We start from the raw sequence: 21,329 nt of genomic DNA, 5'->3' as shown, positions 1-21,329 counted from the left end.
CCCTCTGCCATGTAGACCACACGTCTGACCCAGTGCCCCTCTGCCATGTAGACCACACGTCTGCTCAGACCGTGCCTGGTACTGAGGAGAAACTAGTGTATGGATCTGGAAACCAGCAGAGAATGGAGCAAACTAATGGTGTTGCAGGTTTTCATTCTGACCCAATTACATAACTGTGTCTGGAGAAAATGGACTTGAAATGATTTTGTGCAACTGCAGTCTCAGAAATTTAGGTAGAAAGGCATTGTTTCAAAAGAATTAAGTCTTCTTGTTAAATCACTTTGGTTTATACTCAAAACCTGCATTTTCTCCATTAAGGAGGATTATATTCATGAACTTCCCTTATCAGGAACTTCTCTTTTCTTAAGTTTCAGAGAATAGATATTCAAAACATTTATTTTCTATAAATGAAATGATTCCTTGCTTTCATATAGATATTTTAAAATCCAACTTGTTAAGTGACAGAACCAAGTTGAAAGTACTGTGTACACTTGGAACTCCAAATAAGTTAAAATACAACATACACATATTCAGAAACATCTAACTTATTAAATATGTTTGCACATGCACAGAAATTTCTGGAAGGATACACTGGGAACTTAGCATGGCCACCTCTAGCGGTGAAGTGATGGGTTCCTTTTAATTTTTCATTCACCTGCACCCAGTCTTTCTTTTTCATTAAGTATTATCTTTATAATAAAAAAGTTACAGAATATATTAGAGGAAAAAGAAAGAGAGGAAATAAATTTGGGTTCATTTTAAATTTCTAAAACACCTTAATTTTAGGAGAGAATTTTAATACAATAATTTAGACACTCTTGGAAATGGTTTTGATAAAAGAGCGGGGACACGTGGGCTGATGGTGATCTTGAGTGGTTTTCCCACCTGCAGTCCCAGGAGGGATGTGGGAGACAGGGCATGCCCTGGATGTCACCTGGGAAGTCCCTGCTCTGTGGTTGCTGGGTTTGTGGGCTTCCTTTGAAGATCCAGCCCTCACCAGCCAGTGCCCTGGAGAGTGCTGAGCTGACAATTTGAAGCCCAGTTAGTTGTCATGAAGGCTGAGCTGTGTAGAATTCACAAAGGTACAAAAATTCCTCTTTTTGAAGTCACATAAGGTCAAAGGTGAATTTATTTTCATAATTGGATTACATTTATCTGATTGACTTTGATAAAATCCTTTTTCTTGCTTTCATTTAAATCAAAGGCAAATAAAAAGCAAATATTATTTTTTGCAATATGAAACATGTTCAGTCCTCAGGTTAAATTCCAGTAGGACACCCAGTGACAGCCCAACAAATTATCCAGAGTTTCAGATTCTGGACATTCTCATAACTCAGAATACTTACCTCATTTAATCAGGCCTGATATTTGCCAAAAATCGTTTATAAGTCAATTTTTAAGTTATTTTGTTTGAAGTATTTTTTTCTGATGTTAAAAGTAATATAAGCTTGGCTTGGCACCTGTAGCTCAGCGGCTAGGGTGCCAGCCACATACACCGGAGCTGGCAGGTTCGAATCCAGCCCGGGCCTGCCAAACAACAATGACAACTAGAACCAAGAAATAGCCAGGCATTGTGGTGGGTGCCTGTAGTCCCAGCTACTTGGGAGGCTGAGGCAAGAGAATAGCTTAAGCCCAGGAGTTGTGAGCTGTGACGCCACAGCACTCTAACAAAGGAAACAAAGTGAAACACTGTCTCTAAAAAAAAAAATCATGCATGTAGGGAATTTGCAAGATAGAGTTTAACACAGAAAATCTAAATCACCTGTGATTTCAGAAAATCGAGATAGCTACTAAAAAAAATTTTTTGATAAATTTTCTTCCAGTTCTTTTCTCTCACATATGTATTTTAATTACAGTTTTATGAATTTTTTTCTCTAATTTTAAACAGTTTAACACTAGGTTTTCCCTTGTCCTTAAAATATTTTCCAAAAGCTGTTTTTAAAGATTGCTCAACATTCAATGACATGGATGCACTAGTTAGTGAATTGATTATAATCTTTTTTAATATTTTGCAAACCTGATAAGAGAAAACTGCTATCTGAGTAATCTTTTAATTTGCTTGCATCTTTATTAATCGCAGAAATTAAAGAACCTTTTAGGTTTTTGTCAATGGCATTTCTTCTTCCATGAAATGCCCTGTCATTTATCAGCTTCCCTTTGTGGTATTTTTTTCTTAAATGATCTCTAAAATGTAGTCACATATATTACAGATTGTAAAGCTTTTGAATTACTGCAATAATTACTTCCGAGTTTATCATTTGTCTTTTATTTTTTAACTGGCCTGTTGGAAAGTCAGAAAGAGAGGGAGAGAAAGAAACAATGAGGAAGACAGTATAGGCACAAGAGCCCGGTGCCCGCTCCCCAACCCCCATGCACCCCTACTGGCTGGGTGCCCAGGGTCGCCCGTTCCCTGAGCCTCAGCCCTGTCATCTATAAAAGATGGACAGTAACACTTCCTGCGGCCCATGTCTGCTGTGGAGATTAAATAGATAATGCAATTAAAATGCTTGGGCCCCACAAATCTCTCATTGAGGTTATGAACTTTATATTTATTTTTCCTATTTTAAATGAGATTTTCTCCAAATATTCTGTTATTATTAGCTGCATATTTCTCTGTAATTTGTGCATTACCTACTGAACTTTCATGCTAGTCCCCCCTGTTTTCCAGCTGAATCTCGTGGGTCTTATGCCCTTCCTCCTTATTTATCTTTGTATTTATCTTTGCTTCACACTTAAGCTCCAGGGACCTAGAATTTTCTGGATAGTGTAACCGTTGTGTTTATTTTCCTCTGTGCAGGATGAACTGCTTGAAATAGCTATTTTTGTTAAATTTCGCAATTTTGGAAACGTGCTTTCAGTTGCTGAGTGCTTCAGTGTTCCTGAGGCAGACCAACTCCCTCAACTTTTGGCCTCTTGTCCCACCCAAGTCCTGACTCAGTGTGGGCCCTTCCCTGTGACACCCTGGCCTCCCTTGGTTATTGGATACGTTAGGTGTGTGATTAATCATAATAATAACAGACTAACATCTACTGAGCACTATTCCATCCAAGGAATTCTAAGTGGTGTTTCTTCCTTTTTAGAATTGTATTTTAGTTATTATAGGTACATCATAGTTGTATTTTTTTTTTTTTTGAGATAGAGTCTCTGTCATCCTGGGTAGAGTGCCATGGCATCACAGCTCACAGCAACCTCAAATTCTTGGACTCAGGTGATCCTCCTGCCTCAGCCTCCCAATTAACTGGGACTACAGGGACCCCCTATAACACATGGCTAGTTTTTCTGTTTTTAGTACAGATGGGGTCTCACTCTTGCTCAGGCTGATGTAGAACTTTTGAGCTCAAGCCATCCACCTGCCTTGCCCTCTGAGAGTACTACGATTATAGGTGTGAGCCACCACACCTAGCCCTAGTCGTGTATCTTCACAGGTATAGAGTACATGTGAAGTTTTGATATAGGCATACATTGTGCATTAATCTAATCAGGTAATTGAGGCATTCATCACCTCCGGCATTCAACCTTTGTTAGCAACATTCCAGTTCTACTCTTAGTTATTTTAAGTGTACTCTAACTTATTCTTGATTATCATTACTTTGTTGTGCTATCAAATATTGTTCATTCTAACTATATCTTTGCACCCATGGACCAGCGCCCCTTTCTCCACCTCTCTCGTCATCTCTCCCAGCCTCTGGTAACCATCGTTCTTCTCTGGCTCCACTGAGATCCATTGTTTTTCATGTTCGGCTCCCTCAGATGATGAGAATGTGCAACATTTGTCTTTCTGTGCTTGGCTGATTTCGCTGAACATACAGTCTCCAGTCCCACCGTGTTGCTACAGGGCAGGATTTCGTGCTTTTTGTGGCTGTGTAATGCTCCGTCATGTAGGTACCAGCTTATTTATTCCTTCATCTGTGATGGCCACTCAGGCTGATTCCCCATCTCGGCTGCCGTGAACAGTGCCACAGTAACATGGGGTGCCCATGTCTTTGCTATATACGGATTTCCCCTCCTGCAGATAAACAAGTGCACCCAGCAGCAGGATTGCCGGGTCATAAGGGAGCTCCATTTTTAGTTTTTCAAGGAAGCGTGGAACCATTCTCCACAGTGGCTGCTCTAACTTACAGTCCCACCGTTCGCATACGGGAGTTCCCTTTCCCCACGTCCCTGTCCCCTTCCCTTACTGTGTTGCTTGCCCTTTTGATAAAGCCCAGTGTAACTGGGGTCAGGTGACGTCATCGCATTGGAGTTTGACTTGCTTTTCTCTGATGACTAGTGAGCCATCCTTCCATGTCCTTGTTGACCACTTGTATGTCTTCTTTTGAGAAATGACTATTAAGATCCTTTGCCCATTTTTCAATTGGATTATTTGATTATTTGCCTGTTGAGGGGCTGGAGCACCTCACAGATTCTATTTTACAAATACTTTCTCCAATTCTGTGAGTTGTCTCTTCGCTTTGTCGATTGTTTTCTTTGCAGAGCTCTGAGTGCTTCACACGTGAACTGATGGAGTCCTTGTATTAGTTCACAATTGCTGCTCTAACAAATTACCCCAAACCAAACTTGGCATCTTAAAACCATAGATGTGTTTTCCTCACAGTTTGGAAGTCAGAAGACTGGAGTCCAGGTGTGGGGAGGGCTGTGCCCTCTTTCAGAGCCTAAAGGAGAATCCTTCCTGCGTCTGCCAGCTCTGGTGGCTGTCACCTCCCTGTCTTGGGCCATCTCACTCCAGTCTCGGCCTCTGTGCTCACCTCGCCCATCTCACTCCAGTCTCGGCCTCTGTGCTCACCTCGCCCATCTCACTCCAGTCTCGGCCTCTGTGCTCACCTTGCCCTCTCCTCTCCTGCGTGTATCTAATCTCCCTCTGTCTTTCCCTCACAGGACGCTTACCAGGGCATTAAGGGCACGGCTGGATAATCTAGGATAATCTCCCCAGCTCATGGTTCTTAATTTAATCACATCTACAATGACTCCTTTCATGCAGAACATCATTTATAGCAATTAGGACCCAAAACCTTTGGGGACTGTTAGCAGCCCCCCACAACCCTCAAGAGGCCTACAAGCTAAGGACTCATATCCCTTTCACAATGAAGGACAAACATTACAGAAGTTTGCTTTAGTCTGGATCAGAGCTGTCCAGTGGGACCTGCAGCAATGATGTCCTTTCTTTGCACTGTCCGGCATGATGGCCACTCGCCACATGTGGCTGGCAAGCAGTTGGGAGGAGGATATTTTTCATTATATTTAATTCATTTAGATTTCAGCTTAGATAGCCCAGTGTCACTAGTGGACAACACGGTCATGGACACTTGTTAGCAGGAAACATCTTTCTCTCTTTTGCATTTCTCCTGGCTTGGGCCGTGTCCTGACTACCATCTGAGTCTCAGGATTTATTGATAAGCTTCATTTTAAAGTTTTATAAAGGAGTCTCAGCAGTAACTCCATCCAGGCCTCAGGGAGAACCTTGAAGCCCAGATGTGGCCCAAAGCCTGGCCATGGACTGCCAGCTCTTGTCACTGACAACACAGCAGTCTCTCTGCATGTCCCTGGCAGGCATCAGAGACACCTCAGTGGCTGTCATCTTGGGAAACAGGGATTGATTCTAGGCTTTGGGGTCTTTCCAAATGAAATTCTAAATTGCCCCACTGGGGAGCATTGAAATTGCCCTGCCACCTGCATTTTTTACTTAATTCATAATAAATGCCTGATTCCAACTCTTTTTTTTTTTTTTTTTTTTTTGCAATTTTTGGCCAGGGATGAGTTTGAACCCGCCACCTCCAGCATATGGGGCCAGTGCCCTAATCCCTTGAGCCACAGGCGCTGCCCACCAGCTCATTTTTTTTTAATGCAGAGAAAGATGACCTCCCCCCATGGGATTCTAGCTCTAGATCAGCCCAGGAGCACTTCTAGTCAGAGTTTAGCAGACTCCTGTGCATGTAACCTTAAGCAATCTGAAAGCGGCGTAAACTGGGCCTTAGTTCATTTCTTAAGTCAGAAGTGGAGGCAGAGTGCAAGTGGGCAGGGCTCGGGGCTTGAGGTTGCGTCGTGGGGGGAGCCTCAGCAGGGTGAGCCTGGACATAGCCCAGCCATTGCTTTCACTCTGACGCTGTGATGGCATCTTGGGCGTCTGGCATACACACATGCAGCTGTGCACACACGGCTTTCACTCTGACGGTGTGATGGCATCTTGGGCACCTGGCATACACACATCCAGCTGTGCACACACGGCTTTCACTCTGACGGTGTGATGGCATCTTGGGCACCTGGCATACACACATGCACCTGCGCACACACGGGAGGGAGGCCCGAGAGCCAGCCGCTGAGGCTTAAATCCCTGCTCCACCCCTAATGGCTGTGAGGTTTGAGCCAGTTACTAAACCTCTCTGTGCCTTCATTTCCTCACTTTAAAATGGGGACAGGAGTCGTAACAGTGCCCACATCACAGGAAGGAGGACCTAGACTCGTAAATACAAAACCCTTAGAACGATGTTGGGCACATGGTGCCCCCTCCAGAATGACCTCAGGCCTGAAGGAGACCATGGGCTTCCCAGACACACAATTTGTGATTTGGAACGCTTGCCTTTCCCATAGTGCCCCGCGTTTTTATTCCTGAGTCTAGGACCTTTATATTCTCGGCCAGGAGTGACTTTTGTGGCTCCCTCAGTCATCAACCTACAGGAGGACAGACTGGCTAGGGGGCGGTGGGGCCTCAAGGGCTGCTAGGGCTAGAGGAGGGTGGCACACGCACACACTCACCCGCATAAGCACACGTGCGCACATACACACACACACACACACACAGAGTGACAGGACAGGCTCACAAAAACCAGCCTGGAATGTGCTTCCAGTCCCCAGGGCCAGCTAGCAGCCTGTCTCCAGCAAAGTACATTCTCTCTAGAGGCACTTTTGGAATGCTTTGTTAATTTTTTTTTCATTTTTGAAATTAAGACACAGCTCAAATGCTGTGAAATTCATCCCTTTCAGTGCCCAGCTCCCTGAGTTAAGCTTTGTCATTCTGAGACCTGTGGGACCACCCACACACTCCTCAGCCCTCCTCCCCCAGATGCCTGCAGAACTCTAGGACTACCCCGGAAGTGGAGAGGGTGGCTGTCCAGCTGTCCCAGAGTGTTACTCGCTGAGGCCTCAGGGAAAGACCTAAGGCCCCAGTGATGTTGTGTTTGGAGTGAGGGGAAACTCCAGGTCCCATCAGCCTGGGAAAATCAGATGTCTTCTCCCTACTTTCCCCTCCGCTCCAGCCCGATGCTGTCCGGGCCTGCGTCTCAGAGGCCTACACCGGCTGCCACTATTCCCGCCTCTAATAGCTGTCCTGTCTTTCCAGTGGACCTTCATATCTCTTTACTGCCCCGGCTGGGCAAGGGGACTGCACCAGGGGCCACCCATGCACGCTCTCCTGGGAATCCACAGCTGAGACACGGGGAGTGTCTTTCCCAGGGGGATTGTAAGAAGTGGGGCTAGAATTCGCACTCATGTCTCTTGATTCTCACAACCACCAGATGTGTCTCCTCTCCTGAGTGTTCCAGGAGCACAAACCTTGTCTTAAATGTCTCTGACTCCACAGAACAGAGGAGTGGGAAGTCTCGGTGTCTTTTGGTTGGCACCTGGGAGCCCCGGCTCGCCTGCTGCTCCTTCCTTTCTCCTGCTCCTGAGCATCTTCACGCAGAACGTGGGGGTGACTCTGTAGTGAGAAGGAAAAGCGAGACCCAGGGCAGCAGAGGGGAGGGGAGAGAGAGAGGAAAGGAAGGATCGTGGGATTTGAGAAAGCTGGCTGTGGCCTGCCCCAATTATTTCATAGATGACAAAGCAGACGCAGAGAAGTCAGCTAACTTAGCTAAAGACCAGCTAGTTACTGGCAGATTGAGAAGTAAGACCAGGTGAGTGGAGACTTTGAAACATGAGCATTGTGTTAAACCAGAATTGTTTCTCAAGGGAAAGTTCAGGATTGTTCTCTCTGAGGACTTTTAAGGACATCAAACAGAAGCCGCCCAATTGTTCACAATAGATAACTTCTGAGTGGGAAGATCACAGCTGTCTGTGTTCTTCTCCTCTATATTCCGAGTTTTCTGCATGGAGCATGAATTACTTTCAGAATGACAAAGGAGAGCGATGGTCCCAGGGAGGTGAGTTAGGGGCTCATTATTTTGAATTTCTTTCACTAATTATATTTTTAGTAAATTCTCAAAGGAGTTGTGGTCTGTAGGGGAGAGAAGTTACTCATATTAAAAGGCAAATAACTTTTTACTACCATTTGCTTTGATGGAAAATATATTAGGTTGAATGGGGGACCTAAGAGGTGGGATGAACTTCAGGCCCCAGTGTTACTCGCTGAGGCCTCAGGGACAGGTGCTGGGCCCCTGTGAAATCGCAGGTTGTGATGTCGGTCGTCACAGTAAATCAAATTAAGAACACCTGGCAGCCACAGGCTATCCTGGTTTGTCCAGACGCCAGCTTGTGATGAAAGACCAACTTGAGGCTCTGTGGATCCCATGTGGTGGGCCGGCAGGCTGTTCCGGGTTACATCCTCTGGTGCCAGCATACTGTCCATCACGCCTGTGCGTCCACGCCTGGGCCTGCAGGTGTGAGCAGCTCCCAGGCCATGCTGGTGTGGCGTGACCTTGAGCAGCCACGTGGAGTCTCTGCTACCCTCTGCATGCCTTCTGGCGCAGGGATTCACCCTAAAGAGTGGCAGAACATGCTAAAAATACAAAAACTGGCATTTTCCAGGGCACGTGGAAGACCTCAACTGTACTGCATCTCTGCAGTCACGGTACACGTAAGATGACTTTGGAGTCGTGTCCTCCACTGTGCTTAACGCACCTGCAGCAGAGGACAGAGCCGTCCTTTGGGTGCAGAGCCTCCAGTTCATTTTAGCGGAGATGAACGTCATCATCTCTGCATTCCTTTGGGCAGGAACGATCCTACCTCTGTGTTTCACAGACGTGGTAAATATTCATTACTGCTTGATAAACAAGGTGAGAGTATCTTCAAATTAACCTTGAGACCCTAAAGCCGCCCTTCCCTGTAATTCATTCTCATGCTGCTTATAAAGGATTCTCAAAATTCTCAAAATTAATGCATAAGAAGTGAATTTAAAATGAGAATGATTGAACATTTTGCTAATTTGCACTTTTTCTCCTGTGTTTATTATCCTGAGCTTTCTGGATTCTTGAGTTAGAAAAGGGAGTGATCTCTTCCAACGCAGAGGGGCTGCTGGGTGATGGGGGTGAGGGTTTTGAGTGAGGCTGATGGGTAAACAGTGAGGGGTGACAGAGTCTTTGAACGTGAAAACCCCACCATTCCATCCTAACATGTTCTATTCCTCATGGGTATTAAATGTTTTATGCAAATGTTTCTTTAACATAGGTGAAAATTAAGCATATGTATCATTTTCTCATCAGAAGAGTAACCAGAATCAAAACAGCCAATTATGTAGTCAGTAATTCTCCTATATTTCTCCTTTTAGTAACATTAAAAGGTGAGACCGAGTAGGAAAGTTCCTGTAGAATTCAAGATCATGCTTTCAAATCAAGATGAAAGCTTCAGCTTGAGTGATAACTGCTAATAATACCCCACTAATAAGTAGAAACATCAATGAATAAATCAGATTTTGTAATGCCCCAGAGACAGCGCCCTGCTTTGCGTGCACCTTCCCTCTCTCCGTTGAGGACTGGCAGGCCCCTAGTTTCCCGAGGAGGGTCTGATAATTGAGCCCATGTGCAGTCAGTGGCCTCGATAGAGTGTAAGTGAATTTATAGGCAGCAGCCGACACCTCTGGAGGCTTCTGTGCAGTGGCACAAGCTGCTTTCTTTAGAACACAGGAAAAATTTATGAGCCTGCTGACATTAATGGAGGTGCTGGATGACTTGGGGAGGGGATCAGCCGGAAACCCCTCCATCCATATATTTTTCATACTTGATGAAACACAGATAAATCTCTGTCCTGTGAGTCTGCAACAGTGAGACCCGTTGAAGCTCAGTGTCAGACCTCGGGGGGAAAATTTATCACGTTAGTAGTTCTGCTTTCTAAATCACTGCAAACTTTAGAGCTGGTCATTTTCACATTTGTGTAAGAACTTTTGACAATATGCATAAATTTTTAATAGGCCCTCACTGGACCAAATGGTCCACATTTCACATTTGCTAACTGAAAGGTACAAGGATAGGTGTTTGGCTTCTCCGTTTCCCTCCATATAAGACCTTAAGGGCAGAGTGCTAGCTGAGCCCATCCTTATTAAGTGGCATTGGTCACTGAAGAAATTCTAAGGAGTTAACATTGCGCCCCCACCCCCCACCCCCGGTGTTTGTCATGTGGAAATTGCAAGGTTTCTAAAGCTGTAAGGAATGTAGAAATTGCCCAATTGCCCAAAACTTATTGTTTAATAACTGAACAGATAAACCAAGTTCAACTGCACCATTGGCAGACAGGAAAACTGACCAGGTTCTTACAGCCGTGCAGTGATTTTCTCAAATCACACGGCCAGTTGGTGGCAGCTGCCCCGGGTTCCTTTATTTCCAGATAATACGATTTTCCTTATACGTCTCTCCTCCCGGCTGCTTCTTCATTGGATGCAAAGCTCTATTTTAAGCTTTCTGATTGTAACATCCTTGGCTGCTGGGCTCGGCTCTGCCCATGGGCCCCATGCGAAGGGTCAGGCTGCTGAGTCTGTGGGTCCCATGTTGCTTTTTCCATTTCAAAGTTTTACTCCACTTGGGCAAGTCTGCTAAGCCTCAGTTTCCTCATCCAGTATCAGTGACAGTCTCCTGGATGGTGTGGCAGGAAGGGGGCGTCAAGAAGACGATGGTGCCAAGTTCTGAGCATGGAAGTGCTTAACAAATGATTATGTCATCATGGAGGAACACTTTCGTGTAAATTATTCAAACAAGTCTACTAAACCAGGCTATCCAGAAATGAAGTTGTATTCAAATAAATGTCTGGTTTAAGCACCGTTGGTTTACAGGGGAGAGCTAGCAGCCCAGTCTGAATGTGGCCTGCCTGCTGGGGGCAGACAGGATGCAGCAGCCGGCTAACATCTCCCGTCCCGATCCTCGTTCCCCCAAATCTGTTTTCATCAGGACAGTGTCAGCTCTCTGTTGCTAATGTCACCACCCACTTAGTCGCTGTAGAAACAACACATTTGCTTCTTACGGCATCCCAGGGGAGGATCTGGGCACTACTTAGCTGGGTCCTCTGCTTAGGGTCTCACAGGTGTCAGCTGGGGCTGAGGTCTCGTCTGCCTCCAGGCTCTTGGGGGTGGCAGACTTCAGTCCTTAGTGGGCTGTCAAACCCAGGGCCTCGGTCCTCAATGCCTGCTGATTGGAGGTCACCCCCAAACCCGGCCAGGCAAGCTCCTCGACATGGCAGCTTGCCTCATCAAAAACTGAGTCCAGAAACAGAGCTGTGTGACAAAATCACAGAAGGGACAGCCTGTCACCCTGACTATAACTCCGTGAAGTAGAAGCAGGTCACACCTATACTTGGGGGGAGAAAACGCATCTTGGTGTGATGTGACACCAAGAGGCAGGGATCCTGGGGCCAGCTTAGAGCCCATGTGCCCCGGGGAGCCAGGACCTCCCTTGAGAAAGCTAGACAGGTCCCAGCACTCCTCTGCTCCAGACCCCAGGCAGCCTGAGATCACGACCTCGGCTGCTGAGTGAGCCTGTACTCCCGTCGGTGCGGGGGCGCCTCCCTTCCGGAGGAGCGGTCTGCCACGGGCCCCCCCTGAGGAGTGCCAACCAGGGAGATGCCAGGGTCTCCAGCCTCCAGATTGTCCCCAAGGGTGGGCTTTGCTGTCCATTCTAGCAGTGATCTGAGAAAAGGGAAATTAGAGCTTGGGCTCATGTTACTGAATTCTCATACTTCAGGATGAAAAAAAAAATCGTATGTTATGACTTTTTTTTTTTATCATTTCCAACTTCCTCATGCTTTGATTTTTCTCTTGGACTCAATTGTTATTCCAGAAAACACTTTGAGATTCCCATCGGGTTCAAAATTAGATGAGTGTTTATTCCCAGAAACACAAATAGTTAGGAAATAGTAGGAAATTATATACATTAATAAAAGCAATATGGTCATTTCAGTTCATGCAGAAAAGGCATTTGATAAAATTTAAAATGTCTTATTTAAAAAATGTAAAACCAGAAAGAAAGGGGTTCGTCTTAGCATAACGACCTTTGCCCCAATAATAACTTTTGCCAAAATAAAAATTATTGTTCAAATATTGATGTGAAAAGGAAATAAATGGATGTTTTAAAGAAAGCAAGAAAACAGATTCCTGTTGCAATTGGTGACGGACTGAATGTGGAATAGAAATATAAAAGCTGTAAGAAAGTTTAACTCTGCAAGTCAGAAGGAAGAAATGGAAAAAGACCAGAATGAATGGAGGAACCTGCCGTGTTTCTGGTGAAACGGAAAGGTGATCAATCTGCCCCAGGTAATTTATAGAGATAATGCAATTCCAATTAAAATCCCAACAGGATTATTTATTGAACTTGAAAAGATAATTATTAAAGTCATTAAGATTAAACTAAGAAAATAAGAGCAATGAGGAAGGACAAATGGCCCTGTATTTTCAAGTGTATTACAGAGAAAAATAAGGTAAATGCATTGTACTAATATGCAAGGATTAACATAGATCAAACAAAGCAGATAGCCCAGGAGCTGGCAAAAACAGACAGAAACAAGTAACGTGTGATAAATGAAGTTTTTAAAAGTAATAAGAATGGAAAAAATAGTATAATCACTAGATTGCTTTGACTGTTAAAGCCAAAAAGTAGTAGAGAGCAGAATAAAGAATTTAAATCCTGGGTGGTGCCTGTGGCTCAAGGAGTAGGGTGCTGGCCCCCATACCAGAGGTGGCAGGTTCAAACCTCAGCCCCAGCCAAAAACTGCAAAAAAAAAAAAAAAAAAAAAGAATTTTACTCCCCTGAAGAGAGGTTGCAATTTTCTAACTATAGAAGGAAAAAAATTTAAAAGAAAACTAGACTAATCCCACTGTCAAAATTAAAGGTCTATGTAATAATCAAACTCTAAAACTAAGACATAAGAGGAAAACAGCCAAACATGAACTTTATTTTTATAAATTATTTTATTGCATTATTTTATCTAATTACAAACATAATTCTTATCTGGGATAGCAAGGAAAACAATTTGAAATGTGTTTGAAAATGAACCGTCTTCCCCGTCCCAGGCCTCCAGGGCCACCCAGGTGGCCAGCTTCCTCCTGTCCCTGCGCCCCTGCGCCCCTGAAAACGCTCATGTGGGCTTCTCCACGGATCCCTTTCTCTTACTAAACAAAAGCATAATGGTAGCTCTCATCTCTTCACAGACTGGTCTTTCCTCTTAACATTGTATCATTATTTCTAGAAGAAGCTAGGCTTTTCCCAGGGCACTGCCCTCTGCCTACAAAACACTGGTTTGGGGCGGAGTCTAGTTAACATATAATGCATCTTAATTCTTTCCATTTAAAGTAGTGGAAATTGGCTCCTGGAGAGTTTTCTGGCCAGGGCACCTGATTTTCAAGAACAGATTGCTGCTGTGGCAGAGATGCCTGTATGGTAGGAACTACAGGGTCTGAGCCTGCACAGAGTGACCTGGTGCAACAGGTCTGGATAGGCCGGCCAGTGGCACCACTGCCTCTAAGATAAGGTGACCAGGCGTACCGCTTTTGGCAGGACAGTCCCGATTTTTAACAATTTGTCCCACATCCCGCGGCGTTTTTAAAAAGTCCTGATTTTTGGAAAGAATGCAAGACAAGCTAGGGAACAGTGGGAGAATGGGAAGGGAATATTCAGCTGCTGAAAAGGTTAATATAACTCCATTTGGGAATGAAGAGGTTAATGTAACTTCATTTGGGAATGAAAAGGCTAATGTAAACTCCCTACTCCCCTCCTGGGCAAGGCAGTCCAGGTGGAATTGGTACCAGAAGGAGACTGGCTCCCTCCCTTGCTTCTAGGCAAGGACAATTGGCTCAGAAGGAGCCAAACTGCCTGGAACAAACAAGTAGCCCCCCTCCCGCTTTTGGCGGGACAGTCCTGATTTTTAAAAATTTGTCTTGGGTCCTGCGGCATTTTTAGAAAGTCCTGATTTTTGGAAAGAATGCACGACAAGCTAGGGAATGCGGGAGAACAGGAAGGGAATATACGGTTTTCAGCTGCCATGTGGCTATTTCGCCAGGATATGTGTTTTATATTATTTTTGTTAATTTTATAATGTTAAACTTAATAATAACAAATACTTATTGAGAACTGATTATGGAGAACTGCTTATCAAAGTTTGCATTGTTGTCAGGCCCCGCCCCTGCCCCCCCCCAATGGTGTCCCACTTTACCAATGTTAAAATCTGGTCACCTTACTCTAAGAGCACAGCAAGTCTCCCTGCCCTGAGGGAGTCCCAGCCCCCGCATCTAGGTTGTGAATTCAGGGAGAAAAACTGTTCAGGGACAGTAAGGAAATGGCCACGGCACTGCCTGAATCACTCAGCTGCCAGGCAGACACCTCTTGTACAAAATTAAGGTCTCCTTGCAGAGATGAGGGAGTGGGCAGGTCTGGCTGGCTCCTGGCTCTGAGCCAGCCTGGTGCCCCAGCCTCAGAGTTGAGGGAAGCTTAGGAGGAATGTCACAGCTGTGGGACCAGACACAGGGATGGAAAGCTGGGGTGTATAGCCAGGGACTTGAATGGAGGTAGTGGCGCAGGACAAGGTAAAAACAGGTTGAGATAGAACAGGGAAGGGTGAGCTGTGTGGAGACAAAGAGGCATCACTTTGCACACCTGACCCCCATGCAAGCTCACAGAGGGGAACTCAAGCAGTGACAGGGCCAGAATCTGAGCTGGGGGTGGGGGTGACATGCTATGTAGGGCCCTTCCGAGGTGATGCTTACAGAATGGAGAACTGGGATGGGATTGGCAGAAGCAGAGAGAAAAGCCCACGGAGGGCAGCTGTCTGCCCGGTTTGACCTGAACACATGCCCTTAGAGGACTGACCCCCTGTGGGATGGGATGAGAGACGGCCCCTCCTTATCTGTTTTCTTTGTAACAACCTAGCAGATATCTGGGACTCAGTGACAGGGAGTGTCATTGGTTTTGAAAGATGTTAAGCAATCTCTAACGTTTGTAGGTAATTTGCCGTATAATCGGTGTTCCCACTTAAATTTTCCTAGACACTTTTTAGGAAGTGGACTCAATGAATAATATAAAGTTGGTCCTTTCAAAATTAGCATTTGGTTTAATACTAATAAAGATTGTCCCCAAAAACTGAATCATTGCTTTTTAAAAATGTAATATCCATAAAAGTGGCAGCATTGGCTTGTAGGTGACCAAACATTGCCTCACGGCTCAGAAATACCCATAAAGGCACAGTCACATCAGGTCAGTGTCCCTGTCTGGAACTTGGCACTCCTGGTGGCCTCTGCCTTTCTTGTTTGTCCTTTTCTGCTCCGTTCTGTAGTTGTGGGTGAAATGGGAACGTGCTCGTATAGGTGGCCCAGGTTACTGTTCATGCACCCCCCTGATGAGTTCCGTTTTCTGTATCACCCGGTCCATTTGGGGGTTGGGGTGCCCATTTGGAGAGCCTGCTTTGACCTTGCCTGTTGCAGCACTGGGGACAAATGGGGGAGGGGAGGGACAGAAGGTGGGGGCAGCAGCAGACAGGACTCAGGAAAGCCATTCTAGCTCTTGCTGCTAAATGATCAGGAAGATGGTGAAAGTTTGAAGATGATCAAGTGGCTTTGGAATTGAGACGCAAAGTGTGAGGGAGGGGAGCTGTGATTTAATCACCGCACACAAAGGCAGCACAGTTAACACTTAGTAACACTGCAGGGGATTTTGTATCAAAATTTGTTTTAAGTAGGGAAGATCCTGCATCTATTAAAGTACTTTCCAAAGTGCAAAATAATCATCCTCAAACAACTCGGCACCCCCTTCTTCTCTACCCCAAAGATACACACCTTAGCAAGACCTTGATTATGGGATAAGAGGGACATTATTTGGTTAAAAACATTTAGCCTTTTGAGATGGTCAGGGACGACCTCACTAAGGCCCTTTCTCATTTGCTTAAATGGTGACATTTGAGCAAAATCTTACAGTAATTGAAGGAATATGCCACTTGGTGTGTTTGTTTTTAAATCAAGGGCCAAAGCTTTGAGCAAGGAGCCTCGAAGGGGACTGAGGAGCAGCAGGGCTGGAGGAGCCAGCACCCTAGCGGCCTGTGTGAGTGGAGGCCACACCGGGACACTCTCCATAGTGAGAGGGGTGCTATTAGTAATTGCATGGAAATAGGGCCTGTCCTGAGTAAGCTGAGATGTAGGTCAACCTGACTACATGGGCATGGGTTTCATTTTAAATGAGATACTTGGCAGTGTTTGAGCAAAGTAATGGCTTGATCTGACTTTGGCTTTCAAAGAATTGCCCTGGCTGCCACCCTGGGGTGGAGGGCAGGCCCCATGGGAGCAGAAGGAAGACCAGGCCAGAGCAGGAGCATCGGGTACAGGCAGTGGAGCCTTGGGCTGAGAGTCTGGCCAGTGTCTCAAGGGTTTGAGCAAGAGTGGTCACTACAGGGAGAGGGGGACCCAGGGAGGGTTGGACATGTGCAGACTTAGGGAGGGGTGACAGAGAGCTCAGGAATGCTGGCAGGTCCTGGCTCTGAGCCTCCTCCATGTGAGGGCGAGGAAGGGACTCAATGATCAGAAGCAGGCAGAAGCCAAGGAGAAGCTTTCAGAGGAAAGCTGGACACAGAAGGTTCGTGATGGCTGGAGGTCAGAGGGCACAGCACTGAGGAGCAGCATCAGACCCGCTGCTGACCAAGGCAATAAGGAAGGCCAGGGAACACAGTGCAACCACGCGTCCGCTGAAGGGACGGCACTGCCAGGCCTGTCCCCTGAAGGCAGGGAGAGTGCTCTTCCCCTCCTCTCCTTGCTCCCCTTCTCCTCCCACCATCTCCCTCTATGCCCATCTGTTCAGATTCCCCCCTTTCAAAGGACGCCAGTAGGCCCACCCTGTTCTCTGTGACCCTGTCTTAACCAGTCACCTCTGCAGTGACCCTATCTCCAGACCAGGCTATGTCCTGAGGACACCTTGGCAGAATCAGATTCCACAAAGCTGATATTTTAGTTTCCACTTTTAATCAAAAGAGCCATCTTCCTGCCAACATGTGATTTGGGGTCCTCAGACATTCCTGGGAGTAACATGTGACTGTCACGGGAAGCGAGGCACATAATACCTCCAGAGTCATTTCTTTTTTCTTATTTCATGACTATGAGGGCACTATGATTAGGTGCATCACTTGCATTCGTAAGGTAAAGTCTGACTTGTCCTTGTCACCTTCACCCAGGAGGTGCGCCACATACCCAGGCACTGTGCAGGTTCATGGGAACCTACCAAGCCCCCTTCCCACTCCCCTGTTCTTAAATTTGAGTTTATCTATCCTGTGGATCTGTGACTGTTAATCTACTAGTTTCAACTTTCCTTCCTGTGATACAATTCTCGTGTGTGAGTGACGTTAAGCTCACCCCTAAGCACACGGCAGAGGATGTCCCAGGCATGGTGGGTGGTGAACACGCATCCAGGTGTCCACAGGATGCCCTCCACCTCCCACCACCTCTATGATAAAGATCTGGAACGGTGAGGGAGGCAAAGACAGCCAACAGTGGCCCTCAGGGAAGGGGCACCTTGGCAGGATCAGATGCCACAGAGAGGTGATACTTTAGTTTCCGCTTTTAGTCAAAAGAGCCTTCTTCCTGACAACATGTGATTTGGGGCCCTCGGTTACTCCTGGGGGTATCCGTAGGTGAGTGTCCCCTGCAGTCACTGCTGTCAGGCCCCAGCTGTTCATACCAGAAACATCTGTGGGAGCCACATATTATCTATTCTATTTCTATTCTATTCTTTTCTGGTCTCTGGTTATCAGCATCTCTTCCAGAAAGTATTACACCCTGTGCTATGTGGAGAGCCCAGGGCATAAAACGCTGGTCACCTCAGACCCTCTTTCCAAACAGCGGCAGGAGCAGAAGTGGCTGTGCTGGGTTCCAGGAGATGGACTCAGGGAAGGAACTTTCCACTTGTGCCTCAGTGCATGATGGAAAATGGAGTGGAGGGAGGTGAGAGTCCAGTAACCAAGGGGATGAAATCACAGAAATACAAAGTAGAGCTCAGAAACTGTTTCTCTTAACGTGCTCTGCATGACCGAGTCTCGGGGTAAGGCCTGAGAAGAGACTCCCCATCTGTACAAACTCAGGGGGCCTTGGGGACGTCACAAGGCAGAGGTCCAACTGCTTTGGGGACAGAGGTCTCCTAGGCACCTGCCAGAGGAACAGATGGGGTTCAGTGAGCGCAAGGAGGGGACATTGTATACACGTGAGTTCACACAAGTGGGAGTGTGTCTGTGTGTGGAATAGAGAGCTGGCAGGTACACCGTCATTTTTTATTTTTTTTAATTCTGTATTAAATCATAACTGTGTACATTAACACATTTAGGGAGTATAATGTAATGATCTGATATACAATGTGGAATGCTTACATCTAATGGATTAACATAGCTATCTCCTTGCTTACTTATTTGTTGTGGCGAGAACATTCATACTCTATTCTTAATGGTGTAGAAATGTACCATTGCATTATGCACATTAGGTCGGATCCCCCCCCAAAACCCTCCCTCCTCCCAACTCCCCTCTCCCCTCCCCTCTCCTTTCTTTCCTCTTCCCTCCTTCTTTCTGGACTATAGTTATGTTTTACCATTCCTATGAATGTGTAGGTGATTATATTCTGATTTCATAGTTGTACTGAATACATTGGATGCTTTTTTTCCCATTCTTAAGATACTTTACCAAAAAGAATATGTTCTAGCTCCATCCAGGTAAACATAAAAGATGTGAAGTCTCCATCTTTTTATGGCTGCATAGTATTCCATGGTGTACATATACCACAATTTGTTGATCTGTTCATGAATTGATGGGCACTTGGGTTGCTTCCATGACTTGGCAATTATGAATTGGGCTGCAGTAAACATTCTGGTGCACATGTCTTTGTTGTAAAATGTTTTTTTATCATCTGGGTAAATACCTAGTAGGGAGATTGCAGGATCAAACAGTAGGTCCACTCTTAGTTCCTTGAGAATTCTCCAAACTTCTTTCCCAAAAGGCTGTATTGGCTTGCATTCCCACCAGCAGTGTAGAAGTGCTCCCTTACAATCCCGGGCAATGGAAGCAACACCAAAATTATATCACTGGGATCTGATCAAACTAAAAAGCTTCTGTACAGCCAAGAGCACAGTAAATAAAGCAAACAGCCTTCAGAATGGGAAATGATATTTGCAGGTTATGCTTCTGACAAAGGTCTGATAACTGGAATTCAAGAGAGCTCAAACTAATCAATAAGAAAAAAACAACCCCATTTCTATGTGGGCAAGAGACTTAAACAGAAATTTCTCTGAAGAAGACACGCGCATGGCCTACAAACATGAAAAAATGCTCACCATCTTTCATCATCAGAGAAATGCAAATCAAAACCACGTTGAGATATCATCTACCTCCAGTAAGATTAGCCACCATAACAAAATCCCAAAACTACTATCATTTTTTAGATACAAATTTTAAAACATATTTTAAATAAGTACCCTACGGCAATTTTTTTCATTCTTTAAGGATAAAACTAATTCAATTTCAGATTATGACTAATTATATAAATTAACATGACTAAGGATAACTAAAAATGTTAATTTATCTATTAAAAAGACATACACCAAGGCTGTATGTGCCTTCAAATCCAGCCCAGGGCAGCTAAAACAACAGTGACAACTGCAACGAAATGTAGCTGGGCATTGTGGTGGGCGCCTGTAGTCCCAGCTACTTGGGAGACTGAGGCAAGAGAATCACTTAAGCCCAAGAGTTGGAGGTTGCTGTGAGCTGTGAACTGAGGGCAACATAGTAAAACTCTAACTCTAAAAAAAAAAGAGCAGTGTTGAGGACCCTGGTCACATCCCTGTGAAATGAGCTCACAAGGACCATTCGGGACACCTGAGAGAGCTCATCTGGACAATGGCTGACTATCTTAGATGTTTAGGGAGCAGTCGTGTGGAATGGAAGACAATCAAGTTCTGTTTGTCCCCAGAACATGAAACCACAGCCCAGGGTGTTCCTTGGGAGGTCTCCAAGACCCTTTCAGGACATCCAGAAGTCAAACTGTTTCCAAACAAATGCTAAGACATCGCCTGCCGCAGCTTAACTAAAACCTAGAGTCTTGTGTGTTTCATTCACTATTATAAACTTTGTAATTTGCACAACCACATCCTTCTGCATAGTTTCAAAATCTTGTGTTTATCTTAAATTTTAAACAGGAAGAAATGATTTGCTTCTGTCTTCATTCTTAACTCAAGCACAGAGCATTTTAATATTAAAAAAAAAAAAGAGGAAGAAGAAAAATACAATCTGTTTTAAAGAGTTGTCTCAAACTATCAGTTCCCTGGAGGAAGGATACCAGCTCCCGGGGGTCCTGGTTCCTTCTGCTCCCGGGGATCCCTGGTTCCTTCTGCTCCCGGGGATCCCTGGTTCCTTCTTCTCCCGGGAGTCTCTGGTTCCTTCTGTTCTGGGGATCTCTGGTTCCTTCTGTTCCTGGGGGTCCCTGGTTCCTTCTGCTCCCAGGGGGTCCCTGGTTCCTTCTGCTCCCGGGGATCTCTGGTTCCTTCTGTTCCTGGAGGTCTCTGGTTCCTTCTGCTCCCAGGGGGTCCTTGGTTCCTTCTGCTCCCAGGGGTCCCTGGTTCCTTCTGCTCCCAGGGGTCCCTGGTTCCCTCTGCTCCCGGGGGTCCCTGGTTCCTTCTGCTCCCGGGGGTCCCTGGTTTCCTCTGCTCCCGGGGGTCCCTGGTTCCTTCTGCTCCCGGGGGTCCCTGGCTCCCTCTGCTCCCGGGGGTCCCTGGTTCCTTCTACTCCCAGGGGTCCCTGGTTCCCTCTGCTCCCGGGGGTCCCTGGTTCCTTCTGTTCCCCGGGGTCCCTGGTTCCTTCTGCTCCCAGGAGTCTCTGGTTCCCTCTGCTCCCGGGGGTCTCTGGTTCCTTCTTCTCCCGGGGGTCTCTGGTTCCTTCTGCTCCCGGGGTCCATGGTTCCTTCTGCTCCCAGGGATCCCTGGTTCCTTCTGCTCCCGGGGGTCCCTGGTTCCTTCTGCTCCCCGGGGTCCCTGGTTCCCTCTGCTCCCGGGGGTCCCTGGTTCCCTCTGGTCCCGGGGGTCTCTCGTTCCTTCTGTTCCTGGGGGTCCCTGGTTCCTTCTGCTCTCGGGGGTCCCTGGTTCCTTCTGTTCCCGGGGGTCCCTGGTTCCTTCTTCTCCCGGGGGTCCCTGGTTCC

General features: G+C 46.1%; 1 protein-coding gene across 1 annotated transcript in view; it reads left to right on the top strand.

Annotated features, from left to right (window-relative positions):
• Positions 1–21,329, top strand: part of IQCA1 (IQ motif containing with AAA domain 1) — a 165,179-nt gene that overhangs the window by 52,081 nt on the left and 91,769 nt on the right. The window lies entirely within an intron of this gene.

This window comes from Otolemur garnettii, unplaced genomic scaffold (genome assembly GCF_000181295.1).
Source record: "Otolemur garnettii isolate 467f Iridium unplaced genomic scaffold, OtoGar3 scaffold00133, whole genome shotgun sequence".
Taxonomy (NCBI): Eukaryota; Metazoa; Chordata; class Mammalia; order Primates; family Galagidae; genus Otolemur; species Otolemur garnettii.
The sequence above is the reverse complement of the archived record's forward strand: the minus strand, read 5'-3'. Positions and strand labels throughout refer to the sequence as shown.